Raw genomic sequence first — 12,146 nt, forward strand, 5'->3', positions numbered from 1 at the left:
TTGAACCGAAGTTTGTGAACTTTGTTGATCAAGTGAACCGGAGAAGTGCGTGAACTGAGTCCGCGAACCCAGTCCACGAACTGGCGAAGTTCTCAAACCCGAGAATTTCTGCTGGAGTTTGTGAACTCCATCGGGGAACTTAAGTCCGCGAACTTGAGTAGGTTATGTCTAAAAACGATGTTTAGTGAACTTATCTTTACAAACTAAGGAATTAAATTGCAACCCGTGGCTATAGAGTTCATGAACCGATTCATGTGAATCAAATCGGTTTTGCTTCAATTGTGTCTTGTGTAGTACATAAGATTTCCTTGCAATTGAACAACTCTCTAACTAGTTCATTTGAGTCATTTGAAATAGTTATGGTAAAGAATAATATGGTTGATATGAAAGTGATCATATGGCTAACCATTTGGTTAACTATTGTTGAACCAACTAATGTACAAGTTTTGATACGGTTACACAAGCCCAGCAACGTGCATTTCATTTGTGTATAACAAGCTATGATTTCGATCTAACGGTTGATAAATATTAGCTTGAATCTAATCAGGTTTTTATCTAACGGTGAATATTGAATGCTTTGTTATTAAGCTAACATTGATTGCAAACCCTGATTTGAAAGACTATATAAGGGAGAACTCTAACAACTGGGAAACCTAATCCCCATACATTTTGTGTGATACTAGTTGTGCTAAGCTAGAGTCGATTATCCTTTAACCTTTGGTTTCTTCTTCTAAACCAGGTTAATGACTTAAAGACTTCATTGGGATTGTGAAGCCAGACCGATACTACTTTTCTTGTAGTTGTGTGATCTGATCTTGTTGTTTCTATCGTAAGAGTACAATTTTAATAATTGGCTTGAGATTTATATCTCTGATAGGCAAGATAAAAGGTAATCACAAATATCTTCGTCTCATCGTTTGTGATTCCACAATATCTTTTTTCGCTGTGTCGATTAAGACTATTGTGAGGTGATTGATAATACTAGGCTGTTCTTTGGGAATATAAGACCGGTTTATCAATTAGTTCCTGTTCACCTTGATTTATCAAAACACGGAACAAAACTCATAGGTATATTCGTGGGAGACGGATTTATATATTATCATAGACTTTTCTGTGTGATACAGATTTGTTTATTAAAGTCTTCGACTTTGGGTCGTAGCAACTCTTAGTTGTGAGTGAGATCAGCTAAGGGAATCAAGTACGTAGCATCCTGCTGGTATCAGAGATGTAGGAGCATAATTGTACCTTGAATCAGTGTGACATTGGTTGGGGTTCAACTACAGTCCAAACCGAAGTTAGTTTTGAGTAGGCTAGTGTCTGTAGCGGCTTAATACATTGTGTGTTCAATCTGTACTAGATCCCGGGGTTTTTCTGCATTTGCGGTTTCCTTGTTAACAAAATTCTGGTGTATGTGTTATTTCTTTTTCGCATTATATTTTGTATATATAATTGAAATATCACAGGTTGTGCATTGTTCAATCAATTAGAATATCCGACCTTTTGGTTGTTGATTTAAATTGATTGACACTTGTATATTGGTCTTTGGTACCATCCAAGTTATCTCTCTAATATTTGATAAAGACTCGCAGATTTCTATTTTCTTGAGTATATATCAAATCAAGAGATTGAGATATTAACTCTTTGATATACTTTCTATCTTGATTGAGTCTGACTGTCTAGTTGATTCTCTAGAAAGTATATTGGAGTTTGTCCATACAGATTGCTAAGCGAAATATTGGGTGTGGTTGATGTACCCCCGTCTTTTCAATTGGTATCGGAGCAGGCAAGCGCATTTAAGACCTCATAAGTATGTGTTTGTAGCGATATTATTATGGACGAGTCTATCTCTAATAACGTACATGTTCATAAATCACCGGATGATTTTCAAAGCTTGGTTTCACCGGAGAGGACTGTCACATCTAGGTCAGTATCTAAAAATTCTCTTAATGTAAAACTTGTTGAAGTCTGGGAAAAACGCCTAGAAGAACTGTTGGATGAACTTTCTGATGAAGGTGATTCAGATATTGATAGAGATGTTGATGAGGAAGTCTCTGAGTATGTGAAGGTTTTTAATTCGTTAGAAAAGAAGAAGATGACAACTTCTCATGTCACTCCTCTTCTGACTCCTCTCTGTCGTGAAAACAATAAATTGAGAAGATGTTACGCAGGTGTTTATGTTTCAAATCGTTCTAACGAATCGATCCTCAAGGATTCTGAGGAAAACCTGCGTATAAAGTCACTTGAATGTGATAATCTATTTCAAAAAAAAAACATTTGTTGGAAGAGAAACTCGCTGAATCTGAAGCAAGGATTAACTCCCAGCAAAAAAAAATTGACGACAGAGAAAGCGCTTATCTCACTCGAGAAAAACGCCTTGAGGATGATTTAGCTGCTGCTCTTGATAAAATCAAGATGTTGGAAGATGACTTGAAAAAGTTCAATACTAGTTCAAGCAAATTAACCAATATGCTAGGAGCAAGTAAAAATCATCGTGATACACGAGGATTGGGCTATAAGGGAATACATGCTCCAAGTATTAGCAAAGAGGTAAAATTTGTCAAGGCTAGTGACTCTTCTCAACAAAAGGTTTCCACTGATGGCTAAAGTGAAATACCTTCACCTGCAGTTAAGGTTCAAAAGAGCAAAGTTTATCAACCTCCAAAGTCAGCACACACGGATAGAGGTAAGAACATTCCTTATGTTTGCCACTATTGCGGAAATAAAAGTCACCTAGAAAGGAGATGTCGTTTCCGTATAAGGAATTAGAAACTTCATGATGTTCTTGTTTGGGCATCACAAGAAGTTGTGAAACCAAGATCATATGTTAAGACTAATACCCTTAACGTTACAGGTTGTAATTGTCCAACCTTTAGGCAAAGTAATCAATGCCGTGATACACCTAGATTTTCCTATAAACGTCATACGAATCCTTTTCATAATCGTAATGGTTATCAAAAGGATAACTTCGTAAAGACGAAGACAAGATCTGATGCTCCCAATTGGAGAAAGACTAACTTGCAAAAGAATAGTCAATCCAATTCTCTTCCGAGAATTCTAGAAAAAGAATAATGGGAAGAAGGTTCCAATTGTTCCTAAACGCACTCAGAAGTGGATACCAAAGAAAGTCGATAATGTTTTGATTTTGAAAAGGAATGATCTCCCAGAAAATTCCATGACTATGGAGAAGGCAGTATCCATGATGTTGGAACTTAACAAGTTCTTTGGAAAGATGGATTTGGATGTGAAAGGTTCTAAAAGAGATCTCTTTCATGATAATTCAAAAACCACTTGTGGTGAGCAAGATATTGTTCACCTCAACACAACTTGATTATGTTGTAAGTGCATCCTCACCAATGAACGCCCTGCTATGTATACGGTGAGGGAAGCACGAGAATTGGGGCGCACAGATTATGTTCGGTAAGGCTGCAGAATTTGATTGGATTATTCTAAAAAGGTATGTCTATAAACTTGAGCAAGGCTTATTTTATTTTTTTGCTTAAGGTACTTATAATGATGTATGTACCTTGCTTATCGTTCATTTCTACCTAACTTGATATGTGTTTAAGGTTCTTAAGTGTTTAGATTTGAAAATAGTAGTTGGGGATGTTTGGACTCCATGGTACACATACCTGGTATGCTTACCATCTTTTAAAATCAAAATCCATGGGTCTAAGTTCGCGGACTTGAAAATTCGTTTGCAAACCCGTATGCATATTTGCCTGTAGACATCGATATTCGGTCGACTTGTTTTGGCCGTAACTTCTTCGTCCGAACTCGGAATGAACTTATTATTTTTGTATTCTCTTCCTCTTTGAATTGAGTTAAGGTTTGTTTTTGTCCCGTCTCTTGTTTTGAGTGTTTTGCTCCGTTTCGTCGCACTTGTTTCAATTCTCTTGGACTTGGACACTTGGATTCTTGGAGTACTACTCTTCTAAGCTCATTAGTAGCTTTAACAAGAATATTTTTGGTTAATCACAAAGAAGGAAGTTCAAGAATGGGTTGTAGTACGCATTGCTATGGGATTCTTGAATGTTCATAATCATTTTATGTGAACTATGGTGCATAGTCGTTAATGACTTTGTATGTTCTTCTTTGTTAAAAAAACCTTTTATACGCCTTTGGTATCTATTCTTGGTGTAAATCCGGACGAAAAAGGTTGATTCTACCCTCTAAGGACAAATCATCTTATATGTGCATTACGAGTTTGTCTTGATGCCTAGTAAATCTTCGGATGAGAATTTATTTCTTGTTTTGTTTAGAAGAATAACTAGAGTTTGGAATATCCAGTATTGTGATTACACATAGCTATGTCGAACGTTTTCATATTCATGTTTTTAAATTTATTTTCTTAAATTCTAAAATTGTTTGGAAGATGATTTTTGCAGTATTAATCTTTATGGTTTTATATGCTGCAATTCTTATGGGATATGTGTGTTTGCGTCCGTGAACTATTATTGTCCCATATCTTGTCAAAAGTAAAGTCTTTCGTAAGTCGATATTCACGTATTGATAAAAGAATGAATGGACTTTTGACAAATATAAAAGTTAAGCCTATTATGTCAATTATTGATGGAGGATAGGTTAAAATCTTTTGTTTACAAGGATTATGTCTATTAAATGTCGTTATGCGAATAGTGATGGAAAATAAAATGAATCCTTGTGTATTACGCAATATTGATCTTTCCTGATCCATATTTTTTGTATATACAGTGTTGTTTCGTAAGGTGTATTATGTTGAGCAGCATCGACTGAGTTGATTATTTCCTTATGATTAGCTTAGTTGTTGCTCCGTGAGGTACTTTATGTCGAGCATGACCAATTAAATTGATTACTTTTGGATTAGTTTGATTGTGTATTCCGATTAGATTAATTATGGCTTATCTTGTGATTAATCTAATTGAGCATTTTTGAGTCTCCGTAAGTTCACTTATGTTGAGTGTTTCCGATTAAATTAATCATAGGTTCTCTTTTGGTTAATTTAATTGAGTATTTTTGGATTCAAATTCATACTCGTATGTGATTTGTTATGTCCAAAGAAATCCTCCGTTTCTTTCGAAATTAAGGTCGCTCTTGTTGTTCTTTCGGGAATGAGATTTTATGGGGGAGAGTTATTTTGAACTTGTGCTTAATTTCCAAATCTTTGTGGGGAGTGCGGCTGTGAAATATTTTAGGGGTTATCTTGTATCTTAATAGACTCTTTGATGAATGCATTTAGCTCCGGCTTTACGATTGCATCTGAATAAGATGATATATGCTTTCTTTTGGTCATGAAATGTCTCTTTCGGAAATTTCATTAGGATACCATTCTTGTACCTTTGCAAATTTTATTGACAAAAAGGGGGGAATTAATATGTAGTTCACACTACAAATACATATGGTTTTCGTATCATTATATCAGGGGGAGTGGTTTCCATGTGATATGCAGTATTGACTAAGGGGGAGTGACATATCACCATAATATTGTTGTTAAAGTTGTGATACAATTGAACTTTGACGCTGTGTAATGATACTATGACACTGTATAACAATAATTCAGAACTCTTGTTTTCTCGTTGTTATAGCTACGAATTTTCAACAAAGGTGATGCTAAACTTACAACCTTTGGGATCATTGGAGAACTTGGAAGTGACGAAGATTTCAAGTAATGTTGAAGATTAGACATGTGGAATAGGAGCTGCAAAAGTTTATTTATATATTTTTTTTGTATTCCATATGTATTGATAGTTTTGTCACTAAAATTGACAAAGGGGGAGATTGTTAGAGCATTGCTCGGTCGAACTCGCATGCGTTGTTATCTCAAGCATGTTTCAATGTTAGTGATCAAAACTATAAGTCTTGATTTCTAGTCTACTATAGATAAGGTCTCGGACTAGGATAGAAAGTGTAGTTGAGCTCAAGAACTCCATGGCAATCATCATACAAGACGAAGGACTACTCAATGAACTGGTGGATCTTCATCGACTAAAAGGTATGTGGAGACTTGAACTTATCTATCACTCAAAAGTCTATTTATCTCCTATCTTGAGACAAAAGTCGTTTTGCTATATAGACTTAGATTATACACATTTGGTATTTCGAGCCGAGTTTACCTCGCCTATCTATTTCTCGAAATATGTGTTGGTAAAGCTTTCGTTTTAGCCAAGTTCATCTTTACCTAGTGACGAAAGTCATGTTATGTTTCAATCACTTTGAAAATTGCTCTGACGAAAAATGGTTTGTGAATAACAACTATATAACGTCCTCTGAGAATGTTTCAATGATTGAAATGAGAGTTTAGACTATATAACCATTTGGAGGATATAAGCATTGTTGTGGAAACACATATATGTATAAGTCCTTATTGCTTGAACCGAAGTTTGCGAACTTTGTTGATCAAGTGAATCGGAGAAGTGCGTGAACTAAGTCCGCGAACTGGCGAAGTTCTCAAACCCGAGAATTTCTGTTGGAGTTTGTGAACTCCATCCGGGAACTTAAGTCCGCGAACCCAGTCCGCGAACTTGAGTAGGTTATGTATAAAAACGATGTTTAGTGAACTTATCTTTATAAACTAAGGAATGCAATTGCAAACCGTGGCTATAGAGTTCATGAATCGATTCATCTGAATCAAATCGTTTTTGCTTCAATTGTATCTTGTATAGTACATAAGATTTCCTTGCAATTGAACAACTCTCTAACTAGTTCATTTGAGTCATTTGAACTAGTTATGGTAAAGAATAATATGGTTGATATGAAAGTGACCATATGGCTAACCATTTGGTTAACTATTGTTGAACCAACTAATGTACAAGTTTGGGTACGGTTACACAAGCCCAGGAACGTGCATTTCGTTTGTGTATAACAAGCTATGTTTTTGATCTAACGATTGATAAATATTAGCTTGAATCTAATCAGGTTTTCATCTAACGGTGAATATTGAATGCTTTGTTACTAAGCTAACATTGATTGCAAATCCTGATTTGAAATACTATATAAGAGAGAAATCTAGCAACTGGGAAACCTAATCCCCACACATTTTGTGTGATACTATTTGTGCTAAGCTAGAGTCGATTCTCCTTTAACCTTTGGTTTCTTCTTCTAAACCAGGTTAACGACTTAGAGACTTCATTGGGATTGTGAAGCCAGACCAATACTACTTTTCTTGTAGCTGTGTGATCTGATCTTGTTGTTTCTATTGTACGAGTATAATTTTTAATAATTGACTTGAGATTTCTATCTCCGATAGGCAAGATAAAAAGTAATCACAAACATCTTCGTCTCATCGTTTTTGATTCCACAATATCTTTTTTCGCTGCGTAGATTAAGACTATTGTGAGGTGATTGATAATAATTGGTTGTTCTCGGGAATATAAGACCGGTTTATCAATTAGTTCCTGTTCACCTTGATTTATCAAAAGACGGAACAAAACTCATAGGTATATTCGTGGGAGACGGATTTATATATTATCATAGACTTTTTTGGGTGATACATATTTATTTATTAAAATCTTCGACTTTGGGTCGTAGCAACTCTTAGTTGTGGGTGAGATCAGCTAAGGGAATCAATTACATAGCATCCTGCTGGGATTAGAGACGCAGGAGCATAACTGTACCTTGAATCAGTGTGAGATTGGTTAGGGTTCAACTACAGTCCAGACCTAAGTTAGTTTGGAGTAGGCTAGTTTTTGTAGCGGCTTAATACACTGTGTGTTCAATCTGTACTAGGTCCCGGGGTTTTTCTGCATTTGAGGTTTCCTCGTTAACAAAATTCTGGTGTATGTGTTATTTCTTTTTCGCATTATATTTTGTTATATAATTGAAATATCACAGGTTAAGCGTTGTTCAATCAATTAGAATATCCGACCTTTTGGTTGTTGATTTAAATTGATTGAAACTTGGATATTGGTCTTTGGTACCATCCAAGTTATCTCTCTAGTATTTGATAAAGACTCGCAGATTTCTATTTGCTTGAGTATATATCAAATCAACAGATTGAGATATTAACTCTTTGATATACTTTTTATCTAGATTGAGTCTGACTGTCTAGTTGATTCTCTAGAAAGTATATTGGAGTTTGTCCATACATATTGCTAAGCGAAATATTGGGTGTGGTTGATGTACCCCCGTTTTTTCACTTTTTTTTCTGACGATCTCTTCGAAATGAAATAAACCACTTAACGAAGGTGGGAATATGCTTACTTACCTCGTTATCCGTTGGATGTGCAATTAGCACTACTGTCACAATGTCCATAAAAACGTCTTCGGTCTTCAATCCTTGTCTTCATCTTCGTCTTAGGTCTTCAACTCTTGATGATAACTCTCGAACTTCGTAGAATCTTGACAATGTGATTCTTTCCTCTAATTCCTTCTTGCTTGAAACTTCATTATGGATATTTCTTCTTTCCATTGGATTTATTGAAAGAACAAAACTAAAAACAAACCAAAATATGATACAACACATTTTTCTTGTCTCTCTTTTTTTTTTTTTTTTTTTTTTCTCTTTTTTTTCTTTTTTTTTTTGTGACAGGAAAAATAAATAAATATAAAATGAAAACAAAACATAATAATAAAACTAATAATGAACCTAACAAATTTTTTCTCTTGTCTCTCTTTTTTATTTTTATTTTTTTAGACAAGAGAAAATAATAGAAATAAAGATAAAATAAAAATGAAAATACAAATATCGTGGTGTAAGTACTTTAGCGCTTAATTCTTCACAACTTGTATATCTTGATATCATAAACTTCCTGAACTCTCATCTTGATAATCTTCGCTCTTGTACATAAGTCTTGAACTCGTAAGAATTCTGCTCCCTGTCTTGTTGCTTTACTTGAATCTGAAATCTGCTCATTTCTGTATCGTTGCTTGTAAACCTTGAACGTCTTCAACTTTCCTTCGAATTTGTGATGCTCCTCTTGTTGATGATGACGGTGTTTCTATGGACCTGTTAATGTAGAGAAAGATAAAGTGGATGGTGCTAACTGCGAACAAGAATACAAGTGGTATGTAAGTTAGCAATTCGATGTCACCATCATGATTGACAAAATAGCACTCAAGAGATCAAAGTTGTGCTTCTATTGGTGGGAGGTTGGGTATCTCACCATTCTACCCGGAATTAACGTGCAGTGACACACACTCTAAAAGCACATATTTTTGAAGGTCGGTGCCTCACATTATGTAACATGGGTAGAGTCTCCACTATAGGGGACCACAACTCTAATACCGAACTCATTATGCACCTCATTTGCCACTGGCATGGTTAAATCCAAATTTAACTCTCATACAAGTAAGAAACCCGATCACGTTCTCTGTCATCTTTAAGTTCAATCACTCTAGTGAGAATTTCGATGTAATCTTAACGACATGTATTTCGATGTAATCTTAGCGACATGTATACTATGTGACTCTAAACTAACTACAAGCTGGAGTTTTTCATGCACTAATTCAAAAGAAAAATTGATTGTTTTTTTTTCTTAAATGCAATGCTTAACCACTCCCCCACACTTAAACTTTACATTGTCCTCAATGTAAATTGAATCGTCCAAAGAAAGTCAAGGTGGGAAATCTTATAATGATATGCAACAAGAAAAAGTAAATACAAGACAAGAAAAGAAAATAAGAGATAAGAGATACAAAACCTATGGGTTTCCTCCCATGCAGCGCTTGGTTTAAAGTCGTCAGCCCGACTATATCCTTGCAAGATTCATTCCCGATATACCAACAATCTGAAAAGTTGGGGATCCACCCAAAGAACCTGTTTTGCAAACACTAGCTTCGCACAAATATTAGTAATATAAAACAAAAACGAAGCTATCAACAAATAAAGTTTCCCCCACACTTATTCTTGTACACACTTGGAAGTGTATAAAGAATATAAAAGTCGGGGACTGCCACGGTTTCTTGTTTCAAAACCTGCATAGTATGAGAATCATATGTTTCCAATGGCGGATATCGAGAAACAAAGTCATTCAACAATACTCTCGAAGCACATACATTCAAACTAATAATAGGTAAAGGAGAAGAATCAATATGCATAGGGTTAGACAAACCTATCACAATCTCTTGTATTACGGAATCCTCTTCATCCTTGAAAAAATCAAGTGAGTTATTCACCTCTTTTATATCATGGTCCTCTATCAAACGTTCCAACCATTCTTCGTATGTTTCGGCCTTAAGTAAAGTCTTGACATCAACATATTCATTACTATCCTTTAAAAACTCAATTGGGTCTTCCATAATATTGGTCATAACGGTCTCATTCTCAACATACTCATCATCATTAGACACAAACCTTGTTGCAACGAAGTTTTGTAAAACACTAGTTTTATCATACTCATGTACCTTTTGAATAGGTGATTGATCATTATAAAGATCAAGAGTTGAGTACACTACACTAATGTAATAAAATATCTCCAAAGGTTGGTCCTTTTCAACACAATCATCTTCATTTTCAGACTCACCATAATAAGTCTTTTCAACACAATCATCTTCATTTTCAGACTCACCATAATAAGAATCTTCATCGGTTTCATAAGTCCTACTAATTTATGCGACAAGCTCTTCTGAGGTTCCATCATCTTCCAACTTGTATAATTTCTGTGCAAGTTTCCTGATGTTCACACGCTTACCACCATTGACTACAATAGGTTCTCTTTCCCATGACTCTTCCCTTTGAATGGGTGAATGATCATAAATACGATACGGAGTCGGGTACGAAAAAGTGTTGCAGAAATAGGTTTGTGCGACATTCTCTCTATCATGGTCAAGTTGGTTTAGTCTTTGTTTCATATCTTGTAATCCGTTCATAATCTGCATACAAATCGAATGAAGCCAATTAGAAGTAGAATTATCCCACATTGGTGCTTGACTTACATACCCACTACAAGGTTGTGGTTGGTATGTATGAAAATCACTATAAGGTTGTCTAGGATATGCATCATAGACAATAAATTGGTTTTGATTGTATCCCATAGATGGTGGGTAATTGTCATAGTGTTGAGGTTGTTGAAAACTGTATCCATGGTGCCAATATGCTCCGTCCATAATAAGTACCTGAAACAAGAGTTCTCAAAACTATGTCAAAAACCAGAAAATAAGAAAATAAAACAAAAACTAAAAACAAAACAAAAATATGAAACCAAAAACAAATAACAACCCGCTGCCTCCCGGGCAACGGCGCCAAAATTTTATCGTTGTTGTATGCGTCAAAAATAATATTACTTTCTCACTACTCAAAATATAAAATATAGCAAGGGCAAGAAAGGATCGTTCCCACAGAGAGGTCTTGGATTGTCAATTTTTTTCGGTATCTTATAAGTAACAAGGGAGGTTTTCAGATTTTTTATAAACTAAAATAAGATTAAAGCAAAACAATAAAAAGTAAACACGCAAATCAAGGATGTGAAATATTGGGTAAAGGTTTCATCTTCAATTGTAAACAAGTTTTTGAATATATGAATAGAATTTGTATTTAATCTCGCCATCATCAAAAGCCTAGAGTATCGAGAGAGCAAGATACTCCATTAATTTCCTATGTTCATCAACACACACATTAGAGCTGCGTATGTGAATTCTACCTAAAGAATAACCTAACGCCTTGCGCTAATTAAGTTCAATTCCTAGGAGCATTAAGTTTTAGAAATAGGATAATCAATGCAATTGTCATACAATGCGCATGACAATTCGGACAAAGGTCAATTTCTACATATGATTACAAGGATGTATCACTACAAGCCATAATCATATCATGCTACTCGTATTCAAGGTTATCGCTCGATGATGAACCCTAAATTAGATATAGATATGGATGTGAGTTCAATTAATTATAGACTTAACTAAAAAAACATTCAATCATGCAATTATTATACGCGGTAGAAATCAAACGATAATATTGAGAGAAAACTAATTCATGAAATCAATAACTTGGTTGAAAAATCCAACTGCATCTTTAACCAATAATAAAAACTTACAGGGGGTTAGTCGTGGGAGAGTTTGAGAGATTTTAATGGAGTTAGAAAATCCCTTGTTAGTCGTGAGAGAGTTTGTCAAAATCTTTTAAAATCTTTGTTAGTGGTGAGAGATTTATAGGGAGTTTCTAAAACTACCTCAAAATCCCTTAAACTCCCTGTTAGTGGTGAGAGATTTGATTAGAATCTTTTAAACTCCCTGTT

This window comes from Papaver somniferum, chromosome 6, assembly GCF_003573695.1.
Source record: "Papaver somniferum cultivar HN1 chromosome 6, ASM357369v1, whole genome shotgun sequence".
NCBI lineage: Eukaryota > Viridiplantae > Streptophyta > Magnoliopsida > Ranunculales > Papaveraceae > Papaver > Papaver somniferum.